Here is a 19,426-nt window from a genome sequence, read left to right as displayed (position 1 = left end):
GCTAGCCATTTCACATCCGTTACACTCACCCCCCTTTCAACCTCCTCCTTTTCCGCAGCAACCAGTGATCCGGGTCAACAGCATCAATGTAACAGTATAACTTTAAACCGTCCCCTCGCCCCGACACGGGCGCGAACCAGGGACCTTCTGCACACATCAACAACGGTCGTCCACGAAGCATCGTTACCCATCGCTCCACAAAGGCCACGGCCCTTGCAGAGCAAGGGGAAACCCTACTTCAGGTCTCAGAGCAAGTGACGTAACCGATTGAAATGCTATTAGCGCGTACCCGCTAACTAGCTAGCCATTTCACATCCGTTACACTTGTTTCCTTTGAAATGGGTTCTGTTTGAATAGACAAAAATTAACAGCATTGTATGCTTAAAAAAACATTTCATGCTAGCTCCATCCTCATAGTGCAGTGGACTAWTTCCATGGATAGAGAACATAAGATCATAGGTTTGAATCTCACTGATTCCGTGTCACAATAAAAAATAAATGCTCTTGCATGATTGATGCCTATGGAAATGAATTTCCATGTGTCCTATCTGTGCTTGGAGTTCAAAAAAAAGTTAACRCAAAATAAGCTAGCGGTGTTATTTAAAGTCTTATTGAAACATTCAGTGAAAGTTTTAAGGAAGTTATTCAAAAACCATTCTCAGAGCGTTAATAAAACCTCCCAGGAAAACGTTCAAGGAACCAGAGTAAAACATTCAAGGAACCTCCKTGCAACCTAAAAATTAACATTCTCAGAACAGGCAACATGTTCACTTCTGTTCTCAGAATGTTTAAAAAACGTTCAGTTTTACCAGTAAGGAAACATGTGGATTCYTTCCCACAACCAATATGAAATCAAAAACATAAGTTCCCACAACTTTCAAAAAAACATATATGTGAGCTGGGGTGGCTGTATGTCTGTGTGTGTGTGTGTTGCGTGTTGTGTGTGTGTGTGTGTGTGTGTGTGTGTGTGTGTGTGTGTGTGTGTGTGTGTGTGTGTGTGTGTGTGTGTGTGTGTGTGTGTGTGTGTGTGTGTGTGTGTGTGTGTGTGTGTGTGTGGTGTGTGGTGCATGTGGAAGTGCGTCTGCGCGGGTGTGAGATAGAGAGAGAGAGTGATAAAAGAAGGGGGGTGGGGGGCATTTGACACTCATGAAGTTATAAATAATGTCTTCACACAATTGTACTTTCTTTCGCTACAGACAACTTTACTGCACTCCAGGCGTCACACCCTGCTGGGTCGCATAGCTCCGTCTATTCTAATTAGTGCACTACTGTCTAAATACTACAATAAATTCCTGTTTGTAAAATCACTGTGCATAGCAAACAGTGTGAGTGTGTGTGTATGTTCGTGTGCGTGTTCTTTCACAGGCAGAAAATGGTGTATGTGCAATGATGTTATGAAATAGTCACATCATAATGAAGTAATACATTGGTGACTGGTGACTTACAGGGGGTAGCGTAGCCTTCACTAAAAGGCGCATCTTCATCCATCAACATGGTTGGACCATATAGCCTTTACCGTTGATGACTGGAGGGCTGATCGTGGATCAGATTCTGTGAAAGCAAAAGCTCGGGGGCACCACAAGACTCAGAACACAACGCCTTGAACCCGTGAGGTCACTACAGAAAACAGTCGGCCAATCAAAATACACCCTCAGCGCCTCTGGGATTCGCCTTTCTAAGCCAATCAGAGGCCTGGAAGGACTGAGGAGAAAGGAGAGCAACAACTTATAAAATGTTTCACTTCCACCCATCTTCTCAATTCAGATAAAGTGTCAACAACAACTCCAACTAAGCGGCCTTCACTTTCAACAGAGGCAAACATTGCTTTGTCAATATTTTCACACTCCACGTTGGATATCGACAAATGCACCATTCTCCAAGGATTTAACTTGTGTTTTTTCTTGCATGTTGTTATTTTGACGAAGCAACCCGTGGAGGCTGTCCTGTTGCTCCATCGAAGCCACCGTGTAGGCCTTTAAGCTATACGTTTTTGTGGATCCCAGAATATTTCAGAAGTTTGCGGGTTGGTGTTGATTTGGTCGAGAGCAAGGCATCGTTGGCGGAGTTTTAGGAGGCATGACAGCACTAGCGGGGGGCATACCGAGGATGATGCGCCCGAACCCACACCAAAACTACCCGCGGGGAGGCTACTCTCTTGAAGGTAGGCTATTGCAAATGGAACCAAGTGCATGTTTCTTGCGTATTGGAAGATTTTGTTTGTTTGTTAATGATTCAATCAGAAAGCAAGTGTTGATATTGTGTCAACTTTGAACAGCTGCAAAACTGTTGTTCATATATAAATACTTGTCTTACTGTGGCCTTTTAACAGACAATTAACAGTAGGCCTACACARGAACTAACATTTTGACAAGTGAATCAAAGTTGATGTATTCCCTAAATGTGTAGGATGCTTATTGGAAACTGTAAGTAGCCTAKACTAGCCTACTAAGCCATAAACAGTTTATAGCAATCCCTGGTTCAATTGAATTAACATAGTAGCAGTTGATCTCAAAACATCAACAATGCTCTTGTTATACATTTTATATTGATTTACATTGTGCACCATCAATTAAGTCTAACCTATGTAATAACAAGAACAAATAAACATTTAGCAAAAGACCGAGATCAAATGGTATGTTATTAACATATTTTCTTGCAACAGGTCTCTCTTGAAAAATATAGCCCCTTTCACTGAGATAGGATAAATAAACGTTAAATAAATAAATATAGGCCTGATTGTTTAGGCTTTTTTTTTTGTTGCTGCTGCTGTGGTTTACTTTTGTTGTTGTTATTGAATGAAATGCGTTCCCTCCGTCCAGTCTCTACCCCGTTAGGCCAGGGCCGGGTGAACCAGCTCGGTGGGATGTTTATCAACGGCAGACCCCTGCCCAACCACATCCGCCACAAGATCGTGGAGATGGCCCACCACGGCATCCGACCCTGTGTCATCTCCCGCCAGCTCCGAGTCTCCCATGGATGCGTGTCCAAAATCTTGTGCCGYTACCAGGAGACAGGCTCCATCAGGCCCGGGTCCATCGGAGGCAGCAAACCCAAGGTGAGGGCCCTAGAACCGGACTGTATAGCAGCAATGTCTCTGTCAAGCTCAACTTAACGGGCTGCACCTCAACATGCCACTAACAGGATACATGTAATTGGGGATGACAGGCCGTTAAACTAAAAGGATATATAATAATTAACAGTTTTGTATGGTATCATTTATTGTCATATGCTATTCATTATTCCGAATACATATTTAATTTATAAGACCTTATTTTAMGCGCACTTTCAGCACCATATTATTACAGACTACCAAAACATGGGTTTTGAAAACGATCAAGTAAAATATTAAACTCAACAGAAGTTAGGCACGGTGTAGCCTAATTTATATATATTTTAAAAAAGTGCAATAGCAATCATAGGCCTAATGAAATGTTTCCTGCATCCTTGCCACTTGAAGCAGACAACAACCCCAGATGTGGACAAGAAGATCGAGGAATACAAGAGAGACAACCCGGGCATGTTCAGCTGGGAAATCAGGGATAAATTACTCAAAGACGGGATCTGCGACAGAAATAACATCCCCTCAGGTATTTACATTTTTTTTAAACAAATAATTTAAAACTTAAAGATCTACAACCCAAACATATATTGTAATTATCTTAACCAGAGCATAATGTCCATAGTGTAAATGTACGCTACTTAACTAAAATCGTATAAGCCTAGAATAATATTGTACGTTTGCAAACGCCTGGTAAAAAGTGCAGGAGAGGATAGCCTATAGGTCTACTAAAGTCATAAATGCATGTAATAATGACACCGCTATTGCAACAACCGTAAACATTCTGAAAGTTAAAAAAAGTTTGCCAGATATAAACAGAATTTTGTGAAACATTATTGCGAGGTGAAAACCAATCAACAGGTGCTATGACAATATGCATTGGATGTTGGCACTTTCATCAATTCAAGCATGATTTTTTACTAACAATTTATCACTTATGTATTTACTTTCAAAGTGAGTTCAATCAGCCGTATCATGCGTTGTAAATTCGGGGGAGTTGGAGAAGAGGATGAGGAGGACGATGATGAAATCCAGAAGAGGGAATTGGAAGAGAACGAAAGACGAGCGAAACACAGCATCGACGGCATCCTCGGGGATAGATGTGAGTAATGTTTTAATCAAAAGCAGTGCAACGCTTTGGCGATGTTGAGTAGGCCCAGGACTGTAGGCCACGGTTTCCTTGTTGGACAAGGGTGCAATTTTGGTTTAGAAAATTATTTTTATTTCAGAAGTATGGAATGCRTATTTTCCTCTCAATTTTCTATGTTTGGTTGTGATACAATATGTGTTGAGATGTTGTTTAGAAGTTGATAAACGTCGGTTAATTCGTTTGCCTCTTGAGACAGTTGAAAATTGGGAGAAATGGGGAATATTAAAAATTTGCTGTTGTCGCTTGAAGATGCTGAATTAGCAGATAACCTGCATATTACACTAAATTCAGATGGGTACGGCCTACATAATGTGCAGAGAAAAAATGCAGAATTGAATTAGAATACCCATATAATATGATAAATGGAAATATAATCATGGACCATTACTATTTAATTAAATACCTAAATCGTTTACTAAATTATTTTTTTGGACGCGTGACTCTGCGTGTAACTTTTTTTGTGGTTGGTTTGTCAAGCGGAATGATTGCTGTGCAGATATGAGATAGATATTGAATTTAAAAAACGAATATTTAAGCATTTGAAAATAACAACTCTTTTGGTGGTTTTCTGCAATACAGGCCTAGCCTAACTTTATGAATATGGAATTTTGAGTTGCATGRCTGTGTTTATACTAAACGAAACTTTTGCAAAAGGCAAACGTTTCCATATGAAGTTGATCAAACATTTGCCCAACTGTTTCGTCCCCGGTTCCTCCGCACACAATCGGACACTTGAGGATGAACTTGCCGGACAAAGGCGCGACAGTCTATTGAGACTCACACTTCGGTTTCAAGCGCACAAAGGCCTGCTATAGCAAGCGGCTCAGTGGTGTACAAAAAGACGCCAAAGCTTTTCAAAATGTGTAGAGAAAGGGAGAAAAAATGCGCTGACAAAAGGCTGGGAGAAGACATTATGGACCCGCAATGAGCGATGAATAATTCAGATAACACCAATGGGCAACTCCGGCCGGTTTTATAGACTGCGCGCCGAGAGAAAATGGCCGTTTTCAACGAGAAAATGTTCATTTGGAGACTTTTTCAGCGTTAAGAGATGKGTTTGCTATTCAGACTCAGAGAGAACGAGACAGCGTCCTATCTCTCCCTATGTCCTGGATTTTTCCCGAACACCTGTTGCTTGGTGACCTGTTGGTTTTTCAGGAATGTAGGCTATACTTTCAGAAACTGACTTTTTTAAACATACAATTTAAGAAATGTGAACAAAGCCTATTCCAAGTTCATAACAAGGTTTCGGGAGGGACACATTGACTGTTTTACATTTTTTTGTGGGGGGGGGGGGGATTAAATTATTTTCACTTATAGCAAATACATATCTGAAGAACTCAACAATGTTTTTTTTTTAACACATTTTCCAAGCATCATCAAATGATTAGGCCTTTCTTATCGCACTTTTACTCATGTGTTTAGACTCGTTGCGCAGGAGGCATGGTCTGCTTACTATTCCTGACTACRCCTTACATCAGTCATCGCAGTGTAAACCCTTTCTAGTAGATTAAACTCAAACCTTTTATTTCTTCCCACTTTCATCTAGGGACAAAGCCCGCCCAGTCCTCTTCGCCCGGGGCGCGCGCATTCATGCCATATGTATAGCCGCTTTCCTGCCCTTTTCCAGGCGAGGCATCGCGAATACAGATCAGGATAGGCAATTTACTTTGTTAACCTTTTAAAATGTATTCTCCCAGTTTGGTTAAGATTTTTCCTGCGGGGTTGGAACAAATTTGTAGGCTTGTATCTTTGTCCACCACAATCTATAGCCCATTTATGGAGATGTGATAGTGCTCTTTTGATTATGGTTGTGTTTCGATATCTGATATTATTCCCCTCCATTTTCTCTGTTATCTATTCGTGCGGGTGATGCTTTGTTTAGATAGATTATACAGGCTTGCAGATATTGTGAGATAGGCTTATGACTAGGATATAGATAATGTACGTTAGGAACAACCAGGCATGATAAAACGTTGCAACAAGTGTGCACAACAAGTGACGTTAAATTGTTATTACGACCTATAGATGTATCACAGTATGATTTACAGCCTATTTATTTTAAAATATGCCAAACGTTTGAATGGACTAAACGTTGTTCTTTTTATGTGTTATTTAGATTCAAGAAATATAGTTGAGCGTTTTGGGAAGAATTCTTCTACGTATTTTCCCTTTAATTCAGTACCTCGACTCCTTGTTACATTGCCAGACTAATCATCTTAATCTTAACCACAKCGACAACATTAACTCATTAGCTCAGAGCAAACACAAGTGTTGATAATGGCATATCTGAAATGTTGTTTACTCAAATTATATTCCAATTCAAACACAGTCCAATGACTACTTTCCCTTTTCCCTCAGTCTGCAATGGCCATATGTAATTCTCTTATCCTCTTGTGTGTGTCTGTAGAAGTAGTTGATCTTGTTGTTTTCTTTTCCCTTTAAAGCTCTTCATTAGAATGTGAAAAGGCTGTCTTGGGTATGGAGAGGGTGTCTTCTGGCCAAATATTGATTAAGTAGGTGTTTGTAGAGGCTATTGTTGCAGGAGAGAGAGGACTGTTCCTCTCTGCCTCTTTCTCCTCGGCCTCCATTGTTGGCTACCCTTAAGTGCAGAGATCAAAGCTGCTCTATTTTGATTTATTTGTCTGGGAAAAGGCCACTGTTGAGTTCAGTGGGATAAAGTAGCTATACTGGGACCAGGTAGCTACTACTAGATCTGCATGGCATTACAGGGCACCTAGAGCATTCTGGGAAAAGGATGCCCCCAASCAAATGGTAAATGTCGCGCTTTTAATCAGGAAATGAATCTGATGTTAAACGATTGCATTTCCTGTTTAAGAGGAATAGTTGAGTTCAGGGGAAACAAAATGTTGAATGTATAAATTCGATTATTTATATKTAAGAATATTATGGTGATTGACCAATTATTTAACAGTAGTTTAAAAATAAATAACAGAAATTGGGGACATAGTAAATACTTTCTATTAGTATGAACACATTCATTTGGTTCAACAATTGTCTGCAGAAAGTACTCAACCTTGTCATTCTTGCATGAGCAAATTCCATAAAGGATACCGGCATGGAAGTGGCCTCCTAAACTGAATGAATGGTTTCATATTAATTAATCAATAAATACTGGCACATTAACTGCCTCCTAATGAATGACACCACCTTCCTCTGTATATGACTATAACACCAACGGACACCCCTTTAGCCTCATTTAGCTAATTAAAATAACCAAAGTCATGAAAGAGGTGTAGCCTACTCTTGCAGATTCCATTTATGACAATGAGGGGAGGGGGGGGGGGAGAGAAAAAAAGAAAAGCTCAGAAATACAAACAGTCAAAGGGATAACTTATCTTGAAAGGGAATCCCGCGGTGCCAAATTGAATAAGCCCAGTTCTTTCAAATCTGCCATGGTGAACGCAGTCAACATGTAATAATTGGTTTCATTGAGGCACATTCACAAAATCTGCTCCCATTCTCCTGGCTCCATTGTCCTGGGGCAGGCAAATAGCCAGGGGGACAGGAGGAATCAAGTGCTGACAAAACATGAAAGATTTAGCTGCTTTTGTCAAAGAAACTGAGTAGGACTTTGTTTGTGTAAATAAAGTGGGAAAACTGGCTCCCCACTACTTTGGCATGGACTGAGAGAGTTTGGAGAGAGAGGAGAGAGAGGATAGAGAGAGAGAGGGGGGGGAGGAGAAAGAGTAGAGGGAAAGAGAGAGAACAGAGAAACAGAAAAAAAGTGAGAGCCATGTTTAAACGTGGCATGCATAGACCGTAATATGCAAACTCTGCAATCATTCGGTTGAAGCTAAATCTATAGGGAATCATATCAATGGCCGCTATGATTTGTGTATATACACAAACCCTATAAACCAATTASAATGTTCCATAATGTCTTTTCTCCCAGGGCATTCAGAAATTTCAATAAACGCATGTCTCTCACTCAGTCAGTAATAGCCGACCATGTCAGGAACACACCAATACCCCCCTCAGACACAACAGCGGAAACCTTTAGGGAAGATAGACATTGATTTTCTATAAKGTTGTATATTTGTCAGCGGTCCGTGCGTTTTTACGCTGACTTAGTGAAGCAGAGGGATTGAGAGACGGAGAGAGAGAGACTATCTCCAGTCATAACAAACAACAGTGCCTCATTGCGACCAGTGGAATGTTTTCTACCGACTACTTTCCATCTCTGCCTCCAGGCAAAGCAGTAGAGAAATCCAGCCACTGGGATAGAGAAGAGAAATAGCTGGGTCTTGACTCTGTATGCGATCACTGGCTGTCTCCCTGCCTGGGTTATTACTACTTATGTAAACACTGGCTGTCTCCCTGCCTGGGTTATTACTACTTATATAAACACTGGCTGTCTCCTTGCCGCGTTATACTACTTATATACACACTGACTGTCTCTCTGCCTGGGTTATTACTACTTAATACACCACTGGCTGTCTCTCTGCCTGGTTATTACTACTTATATACACACTGGCTGTCTCTCTGCCTGGGTTATTACTACTTATATTACACTGGTGTCTCCCTGCCTGGGTTATTACTACTTATATAAACACTGGCTGTCTCCCTGCCCTGGGTTATTACTACTATATAAACACTGGCTGTCTCCTGCCTGGGTTATTACTACTTATATAAACACTGGCTGTCTCCCTGCCTGGGTTATTACTACTTATAAAACACTGGCTGTCTCCCTGCCGGTTATTACTACTTATATAAACACTGGCTGTCTCTCTGCCTGGGTTATTACTACTTATATAAACACTGGCTGTCTCCCTGCCTGGGTTATTACTACTTATATAAACACTGGCTGTCTCCCTGCCGGGTTATACTACTTATATAAACACTGGCTTCCTCTGCCTGGGTTATTACTACTTATATAAAACACTGGCTGTCTCCTGCCTGGGTTATTACTACTTATAATAAACACTGGCTGCTCTCTTGCCTGGGTTATTACTACTTATTATTAACACTGGCTGTTCTCCTTGCCTGGGTTATTACACTTATATAAACACTGGCTGTCTCCCTGCCTGGGTTATTACTACTTATATAACACTGGCTGTCTCTTGCCTGGGTTATTACTACTTATATTAACACTGGCTGTCTCCTTGCCTGGTTATTACTACTTATATAAACACTGGCTGTCTCCCTGCCTGGGTTATTACACTTATATAAACACTGGCTGTCTCCCTGCCTGGGTATTACTACTTATATAAACACTGGCTGTCCTCCCTGCCTGGTTATTACTACTTTATAAACACTGGCTGTCTCCCTGCCTGGGTTATTACTACTTATATAAACACTGGCTGTCTCCTGCCTGGGTTATTACTACTTATATAAACACTGGCTCTGCTCCCTGCCTGGGTTATACTACTTATATATACACACTGGCTGTCTTCCTGCCTGGGTTATTACTACTATATAAACACTGGCTGTCTCCCTGCCTGGGTTATTACTACTTATATAAAACACTGGCTGTCTCCCTGCCTGGGTTATTACTACTTATATAAACACTGCTGTCCCCTGCTGGTTATTACTAACTATATAAACACTGGCTGTCTCCCTGCCTGGGTTATTACTACTTATATAAACACTGGCTGTCTCCCTGCCTGGGTTATTACTACTTATATAAACCCATCTTAACTTGGCCAGTGGAACTGTATTGTGACAGTATTGTACACCAGAAATCCAAATTCACAATACCTGGAATATAGCAACTCTTTCTAGGAGATTGATGTTGGATGGAGCGATCAGAATTCATTCAGGGCTGAGAGTTTTTATTAACACCAATAGATGAATAAATTATGTATCCCAGATCATTTGGTGTTTGGTGTCATCCCAAGTAGTCAAACATAGAGGCAGTTTAGTGTCATACACATTTTTGATTAACTTATGTGTTTGGTCTTAACTTTTTCCACTTGGATGTTTCCTGGTGTTTTTTGGATCAAGTTAAGATGAAAGTTCACTTCTTCGAAGTTGTAGCTTATTTTTGACTTCTGTAGTGTGTTGTCGTTTCCTGCGAACCATTTTATTAACTCGTAAGCTCAGCTATTAAGTACGCGACGTCCAGATTCTCCTGTCTAGCATACTTAGAGAATGTACACTAACGTTTGAAAAGTTTGGGGTCACTTGGAAATGACCTTGTTTTTGAAAGAAAAGCATTTTTTTTGTCCATTAAAATAACATAAAATTTATCAGAAATACAGTGTAGAAATTGTTAATGTTGTAAATGACTATTGTAGCTGGAAACGGCTGATTTGTAATGGAATATCTACATTGATGTACAGAGGCCCATTATCAGCAACCATCACTCCTGTGTTCCAATGACACGTTGTGTTAGTTAATCCAAGTTTATCATTTTAAAAGGCTAATTGATCATTAGAAAACCCTTTTGCAATTATGTTAGCACAGCTGAAAACTGTTGTTCTGATTAAATAAGCAATAAAACTGGCCTTCTTTAGACTTGTTGAGTATCTGGAGCATCAGCATTTGTGGGTTCGATTACAGGCTCAAAATGGACAGAAACAAATAACTTTCTTCTGAAACTCGTCAGTCTATTCTTGTTCTGAGAAATGAAGGCTATTCCTTGAAAGAAATTGCCAAGAAACTGAAGTACAACGCTGTGTACTACTTCTTTCACAGAACAGCGTAAACTGGCTCTAACCAGAATAGAAAGAGGAGTGGGAGGCCCCGGTGCACAACTGAGCAAGAGGACAAGTACATTAGAGTGTCTAGTTTGAGAAACAGACGCCTCACAAGTCCTCAACTGGCAGCTTCATTAAGTTGTACCCGTAAAACACGTCTCAACGTCAACAGTGAAGAGGCGACTCCGGGATGCTGGCCTTCTAGGCAGAGATGCAAAGAAAAAGTCATATCTCAGACTGGCCAATAAAAATAAAAGATTAAGATGGGCAAAAGAACACAGACACTGGACAGAGGAACCCTGCCTAGAAGGCTAGCGTCCCGGAGACACCTCTTCACTGTTGACGTTGAGACTGGTGTTTTGCGGGTACTCTTTCATGAAGCTGCCAGTTGAGGACTTGTGAGGCATCTGTTTCTCAAACTAGACACTCTAATGTACTTGTCCTCTTGCTTAGTTGTGCACCAGGGCATCCCACTCCTCTTTCTATTCTGGTTAGAGCCAGTTTGCGCTGTTCTGTGAAGGGAGTAGTACACAGCATTGTACGAGATCTTCAGTTTCTTGGRAATTTCTTGCAAGGAATAACCTTCATTTCGCAGAACAAGAATAGAATGACGAGTTTCAGAAGAAAGTTATTTGTTCCTGGCCATTTTGAGCCTGTAATTGAACCCACACATGCTGATGCTCCAGATACTCAACAAGTCTAAAGAAGGCCAGTTTTATTGCTTCTTTAATCAGTCACTGAAGAGCTCAACATGGCACTGTCATAGGATGCCACCTTTCCAACAAGTCAGTTTGTCAAATTTCTGCCCTGCTGCAGCTGCCCCGGTCAACTGTAAGTGCTGTTAAGTGGAAACGTCTTGGAGCAACAACGTCTCAGCCGCGAAGTGGTAGGCCACACAAGCTCACAAAACGGGACCGCTGAGTGCTGAAGCTCATAGCACGTAAAAATCGTCTGTCCTCGATTGCAACACTCACTACTGAGTTCCAAACTGCCTCTGGAAGCAACGTGAGCACAATTACTGTTCGTCGGGAGCTTCATGAAATGGGGTTCCATGGCAGAGCAGCGCCACACAAGCCTAAGATCACCATGCCAYGCGTCGGCTGGAGTGTTGTAAAGCTCGCCGTCATTGGATTCTGGAGCAGTGGAAACGCATTCTTTGGAGTGATGAATCATGCTTCACCAACTGGCAGTCCGACAGACAAATCTGGATTTGGCGGATTCTAGGAGAACGCTACCTGCCCCAATGCACAGTGCCAACTGTAAAGTTTGGTGGAGGAGGAATAATGGTCTGGGGCTGTTCTTCATGGTTCGGGCTAGGCCACTTAGTTCCAGTGAAGGGAAATCTTAATGCTACAGCATACAATGACATTCTAGACGATTCTGTGCTTCCAACTTTGTGGCAAAAGTTTGGGCTAGGCCCTTTCCTGTTTCAGCATGACAGTGCCCCTGTGCACAAAGTGAGGTCCATACAGAAATGCGTTTGTCGAGATCAGTGTGGAACAACTTAACTGGCCTGCACAGAACCCTGACCTCAACCCCACCGAACATCTTTGGGATGAATTGGAACACCGACAGCGAGTCAGGCCTTATCTCCCAACATCAGTGCCCGACCTCACTAACGTTCTTGTGGCTGAATGGAATCAAGTCCCCATAGCAATGTTCCAACATCTAGTGGAAAGCCTTCCCAGAAGAGTGGAGGCTGTTATAGCAGCAAAGGAGGGACCAACTCCATATTAATGCCCATGATTTTGGAATGAGATGTTCGACGAGCAGGTGTCCACATACTTTTGCTCATGTAGTGTATGTTAGCGGTGCATTCAAAAGCATCCCCCTCCCTATTCACTCCCTTATTTATCTCCTCTCACCCTGGCTATACACACCACATTTACTTCAGCCTATGTCAAAGTATCACTCTCAAGACTCTCTCTCAAGAAAATCCACACTGGTTTATCTGCAAGTGAATACAGGCTCTATGCTTCATTAAATCCTCTTTCTGTGCTGGCACCCGCATTGTGAGGACTGTGATATTAATTCAAAGGACAATTAATGAATGCAGGCCAACTTTGAAGTGAGGGAGCGGGGTCCTGCCCTGGGCCTGCCTCTCGTCACTGATGGACTCCCGTCACATTCTCCCCACTGCCCAGAGAGACAGTTTYAAGTGGCTGAAAGAGAAAGAGAGAAGAAGAGAGAAGAGAAGAGTGGCCAATAGAAGGTCAAGGAGAACGCTCTATTTCCTTGGAAGTATTAGCTAAGCAAAACTCTGTGATGGTGGAGGATAAAGGAGTTCGGAGAGGTAATTGTAGTGTCGGCGGGGGGGGGGGGGGCGAGGGAGTTCTGGCAAAAAAGGTTTCGATACAATGAGAATAGTTAATTGAGTAAAGCCAGACAGCGTTGTCAACACTTAACTGGTTTAGCTTGCTTCTTTATTATTTTTAAGAGCGGTTTAGTTCGGCGCAGAATGGAATGGACACGGTAGAGTCATTTCGTTGCTCTTTTGGCCGTGTTTTCTCACGGAAAAACAAAAGAGACAAAGAAAAGGTCTGCTTTTGTTTTCGCGTCTTTGTGCATCTCGATTAGACGTAAACATTATCCAAGCACTTTGAGATACGCCTATTAAATTGAAAAAATATCAGAAGTTAAAAATATAGAAACAGGACAGACAGACTACACCAGCAAAAAGGAGAACAGAAAAGAAAGACAGTCACAGCCTAGAGAATGTGTTTATGGAAAAGAAGAGAAACTTGGAATGCCCAGGTGGTTGAACTCTCTGGCCGTTCACTGCCTATGAAGTTTTTGTGGAGGGGTGATGTTGGCCTGTAAAGGGGTCAGCAGCCACCTCTGCTCCTCTCCTGCCCCCTCCCTTTATGACAGTACATGGGGGTGTAGTTTGGCAGGGTCAGAGGCGGACTTAGGGTCACTGCTGTTAAAACTATCTCCTCGTCAGGAAGAAGAAGGTTAGAATAATGTTTAGTTCACCATGACGCTAATGGACTCCCGTTCTATTTCTCTGGGCTATGAAATATTACATATGACATCCAATATTATAGGAATCTGTAGGTTTTCTGATATTATTGCATGGATGTGTAAAGCAAAGTGAATTGGTTAATGATGCTGGTGGTTGCTTGTGTGAGACTATATGAGAGTAGCCCACTAAGGCCGTTATGCACCTGGGGAGCGGGTGGCTTGTGGGCGGCTGGGCCGGGGTGGGTCGGTGCTGGGGGGAGCGTGTGGCAGACTGGCCTGTTCATGTGGCCTGCATGGGGTGCTGTGCCACTGCTTTGTCTTCTCTGGGGGTGGCAATGCCACGTGAAACTGTTCACCTCACTCACCCACTGGAACTAAATAATAAGATGCCCATACTGGGTCCACATAATGCCCTGCACAGGGCCGTTTGGGGCTTTTTGCACTTCAGCTATATTATGGAGAGTGATACATCTTTTAACGTCATATGCGCTGACTCTCTTTGTGGGTGTGATCTCCGCAGCGCTCTCCCCAATATCCGCTCTTCTCTCTCTCTCGACGTCTCTTCTTCTCTCTCCTTCTCTCTCTTCTCTCTCTCTCTGTCTCTCTTCTGGCTCTCTTACTCTCTCTCTCTCTCTCTCTCTCTCTCGTCTCTCTCTCTCTTCTCTCTCTCTCTCTCTTCTCTCTCTCCTCTCTCTCTTTCTCTTTCTTGCTTCTCGCCTCCATCCCTGCTCCATCCCTCCTCCCTTGTCGTACCTCCCTCATTCCCAGGCAGCTGCAACAGACTCCTGGGGGCTCCTTAGCAAGTCAAGTGAGAGCCAGGCCCCGCTCCCCTCTTCCTCCCCATCCTCCCCTCTTTCTCCTCCTTTTCTCACCACACTGTTAACTCCAGCTGGGGCCATAAGCTGTCAGTTAACCATTATACCCTGTGTGCATCTGCTGGGTCTAGCCCTAGCTTTTCCCTGTCACGCCTCCATGGCGATGATGTACTGTTTTATTCAGTGAGTCAGCCATCCAGTCCTGCTCTCTGAAAGGGCCAGATCTACTTCCCTGTGCAAATAACTAGTTAATTTGTCTCTTCTGCCTTTTGTTTTGGGTGCAGGGGAACACATGTCAGCAGCTCAATTACCCTCTCTATTAAGAGCCCCTAGAGGAAGGGCCCTACGACCAGCCCCGTCATAAACGGCCCCATATGGCCCTCTCTCTAAACCCTTTCTCTCTATTTAGACCTACTGTATCTCTCTTTTTCTGTTGCTTTCTGTCTCTTTCTGGATTCTCTCTCTCCTTCTATCCGGCTCAGTCCTTCTGGCTCTTTCTCTATCTCTTTTCTCTTTCTCCATCAGTCTCCTTCAATCTGCCTCTTTTTCTTCCTCTCTCCCTCTCTCCCTCTCTTTCTCTCCCTTTCTACGTCTTTATGCTGAGATTGCAAAATCAGAGCGTGTGTATTGGCGACTGTGTGTGTGTATTTGTGTGTGTGTATTGGCGACTGTGTGCGGGTGTGTTTGCTTGTGTGTGATTGTGTGTGTGTGTGTGTGTGTTTGTGTGTGTATTGGCGACTCTGTGTGCAGGTGTGTTTGCTTGTGTGTGATTGTGTGTGTGTGTGTGTGTTTGTGTGTGTATTGGCGAGTCGTGACTGTGTGTGTGTATGTGTGTGTCAGCCACTATGTGTGTGCATTATGTGTCTCCTCGTGTTAACATCTCAGAGTAGGGTGGAGAGGGAATGCTTGCCAGGGTGTGTCTTGGCCACTGGACTCTACACAGTCAACAAGCCCAGTCAGTCCCTATTTGAGGTCTGGTCTGTGTGGAGGTTTTCCTCTACTGTTAAATACAGTTCTGCTAGAGGTGATTGTAATGGACAGCGACAGTCTGACGGTTCACATCTCTGTGTGTGTGCCATGCCTGTCAGCTTCCTGGATCCATAAACCATTTCGTTTAGTTAAGGTTTGTGTGTGTGCTTTTGGCAATGTCAGTCCTCTGTAAATCGATGTGGGCGTGTCTGCATGTGTTAGCGCGGGTTTCTGTGTGAACGGCATATACATTTTTATACAACTTTTTTTTAACCTTTATTTAAGAAGAGAGTCATGCTGAGACCACGGTCTCTTTCACAGATGAGCCCTGTATACACATCAATACACAACAATTACACTATACATACAGTTGAAGTCTGAAGTTTATATACACCTTAGCCAAATACATTTAAACTCAGTTTTTCACAATTCCTGACATTTAATCCTAGTAAAAAAAATCCCTGTTTTAGGTCAGTTAGGATCACCACTTTATTTTAAGAATGTGAAATGTCAYAATAATAGTACAGAGAATGATTTATTTCAGCTTTTATTTCTTTCATCACATTCCCAGTGGGTCAGAAGTTTACATACACTCAATTAATATTTGGTAGCATTGCCTTTAAATTGTTTAACTTGGATCAAACGTTTCGGGTAGCCTTCCACAAGCTTCCCACAATAAGTTGGGGGAATTTTGGCCCACTCCTCGTGACAGAGCTGAGGTCAGGCTTTGTGATGGCCACTCCAATACCTTGACTTTGTTGTCCTTAAGCCATTTTGCCACAACATTGGAAGTATGTTTGTGGTCATTGTCCATTTGGAAGACCCATTTGCGACCAAGTTTAAACTTTCTGACTGATGTCTTGAGATGTTGCTTCAATATATCCACATAATTTCTCTCCTATGATGCCATCTATTTTGTGAAGTGCACCAGTCCCTCCTGCAGCAAAGCACCCCCACAACATGATGCTGCCACCCCTGTGCTTCACGGTTGGGATGGTGTTCTTCTGCTTGCAAGACTCCCCCTTTTTCCTCCAAACATAACGATGGTCATTATGGCCAAACAGTTCTATTTTTGTTTCATCAGACAGAGGATATTTCTCTCAAAAGTCAATACTTTTAGTCCCGCTATGTGCAGTTGCAAACGTCGGATCTGGCTTTTTTTATGGCGGATTTTGTGAGCAGTGGCTTCTTCTCTTGCTGAAGCGGTCTTTCCGGTTATGATCGATATAGGACTCATTTTTACTGTGGATATAGATATTTTTGGGTACTGTTTCCTCCAGCATCTTCACAATGTCGCTTTTTGTTTGTTCTTATGGACTGATTTGCAACTTTTCACAGGCCAAAGTACGTTCATCTAGGAGACCAATGAATGCGCTCTCCTTCTGAGGGGTATGACGGCCCATGGTATTTATATCTTACTATTGTTTGTACAGATGAACATGGTACCCTTCAGCGCGTTTGGAAGATTGCTCCCAAGGATGAACCCAAGACTTGTTTATTTTGAATTTTCCCATGATGTCAAGCAAGAGGGCACGGAGTTTGAAGGTAGGCCTTGCACATACATCACAGGTACACCCTCCAATTGATCAAATTAATGTCATTAGCCTAATTCAGAAGCTTCTGAGCCATGACATAATTTTCTGGATTTTCCAAAGCTGTTTAAAGGCACAGTCAACTTAGTGTATGTACGACTTCTGACCACTGGAATTGTGATAGCAGTGAAATAATATGTCTGTAAACAACTGTTGGAAAAATTACTGGTGTCATGCACAAAGTAGATGTCCTAACCAACTTGCCAAAACTATAGTTTGTTAAACAAGAAATTTGTGGAGTGGTTGAAAACGAGTTTTAATGACTCCAACATAAGTGTATGCAAACTCCCGACTTCAACTGAATCTACATACGCAATCATTACACAATACATGAAAAAAACACATAACTCGAAAAGCAAAACACAATGATACGAAACAAACATATTCTTCAGTAAAAAGGCCCTCTGACATCTGCCTGAATTGCCCGCCTAAAGGCACCAACTCCACCAACTTGAAGGACTTTTGGAGAGGATTCCACATGAGATGCACAAATAAAAACACTATGCAGACTCATTGGAGATTGAATTGATCCCTGAGTCCAGGTCTGGTAACTTATACGTCTGAAGGTTAACAATTTAGTAAGGTACGGCGGATGTTTATGCAAGAGGGCTTTATAACCAAAAAGTGCTCAATGCATCGATCTAAGAGACTGTAATTATTTAAAATCTCAGACACACCGTTAGGATTGTCAAACGTTTSCCTGCCGACAGTACTCAGCACCTCTGAACAGTGTTGGCAGTCAATCCCTTTTGTGTTCACACAGCAAAGACCTAGAAGTCGTCAGCCACTCAGCCTTGTTAAAACACTCCAATCCAGAATGTGGCAGTAGCGTTGTTTGGCAATGCATGTCCGTATGTGTTGCTTAGTTCATGGTCTAGATTCCAATGTTAACAAGCTAGATAGCTTCGCTAATGTTGCTATTTTGTAGAAAMCACTTGATGCCCACAGCTAGATAACTACCTAGCAAGATGACAAAGAAACAATTGAATACATAATRCCACACTGCCAGTGCCAGACCCGAGCCACATGTTGAAATATCTAGCTAATGTTAGCATATTCGCTAGCTGGCACAACCTCGCTAGTTAGCTAAGGACACTGCGCTAACTCGGCAGCTAACACAGGTAGTTMTTCATGGAAACGAATCCATTGTGATTTAATGATAATGTAAATATTAGCTACAGTGGTTAGCTAGCTTGGAGGAAGTATTTAGTGTTGTGTYCATTGCATCTGTGCACTTAGCTAGCTACCATCCCATAGCCTAAATTGCATATTAATTGTGATTGGCTCATGCCCTATTTTTTKTTTTTTGTTGTCACTCCTGTTGMCTCCCCCACTTGGGGATTCGTGCTCTCTGATTGGCTCAAAGTCAAGTTGTTGGCCACTGCATTGCGATTCTAAAAGTAGAAATGTCAGGTTTGTCGCTACTGGTTTGGCACCCAGCAGGTACCGCTTTTGTTCTAGCAACTGTGATAAGTATCTATCGGCAGTGAGATTTTCGGTGTGTTTCATGCTTGAGAGGGAAGCACTGTCTAACACAAACTACGTACCTGTTGAAATCTATATATCTATCTATCCTTACTGTGTCGCTCTGTCAACCTTATTCAATGTATCCTTTATCTACTGGCCTTACACGTCCTGGTCCTGCTTTGTTTAAATGTCTATTTTAGTGGGTAATTCAGCAGCAAAACCAATTTCCTCCTCAGGGAAAATAATACATTTTTACGTTCATTTAGATTATTGTCAGAGGCACAGCCAAACTGTGGAGTATTTTGTATTCTCAGCACCCTGGCTCTTTAGCTCCAGCGTAACATTTGATTTGAGTGTTGAAGTGAGGAGGTCGAGGCCTCCCTTTGTGTGTTCAGTATCCTCTTCTCCTGTTTGTTGATGGGAATGTGTGGGAACCCTGTTGCTCTAGGTTCCTGCGTTTGCGTCGATGTTGCCCTCTCGTTGTGATCCGCCACGGCATCGGAACGTGGTTGGTATTCTCAAACTCAAACGTGGGCGGTTGTGGCGGGAGGAAGAGGGAAGTGGAGTGATGGAAATGGATGTGGTGGAAGGGACAGTTTTAACAATGAGTGGAGCAGAATAGAGAGCAACCCCACTTTTACCTCTCTCTCTCTCTCTCTCTCTCTCTCTATAGCCAGGGTGCATGGGGTTGGTGCGGGCGCTATGGGGGTTGTGAGTTGAGAAGATTGAGGGGGGTGGGCGTAACTGAG

At 42.6% G+C, this 19,426-nt stretch overlaps 1 pseudogene; it reads left to right on the top strand.

The window, feature by feature from the left end:
- The first annotated feature begins 1,750 nt into the window (after positions 1-1,750).
- The window catches only part of LOC111957048 (paired box protein Pax-3-like), a 39,247-nt pseudogene continuing 21,571 nt past the window's right edge, over positions 1,751-19,426 (top strand).

The sequence above is a fragment of the Salvelinus sp. IW2-2015 genome, linkage group LG32 (assembly GCF_002910315.2).
Source record: "Salvelinus sp. IW2-2015 linkage group LG32, ASM291031v2, whole genome shotgun sequence".
In the NCBI taxonomy this organism is placed as follows: Eukaryota; Metazoa; Chordata; class Actinopteri; order Salmoniformes; family Salmonidae; genus Salvelinus; species Salvelinus sp. IW2-2015.
This window is presented reverse-complemented; position numbering and strand designations above follow the sequence as displayed.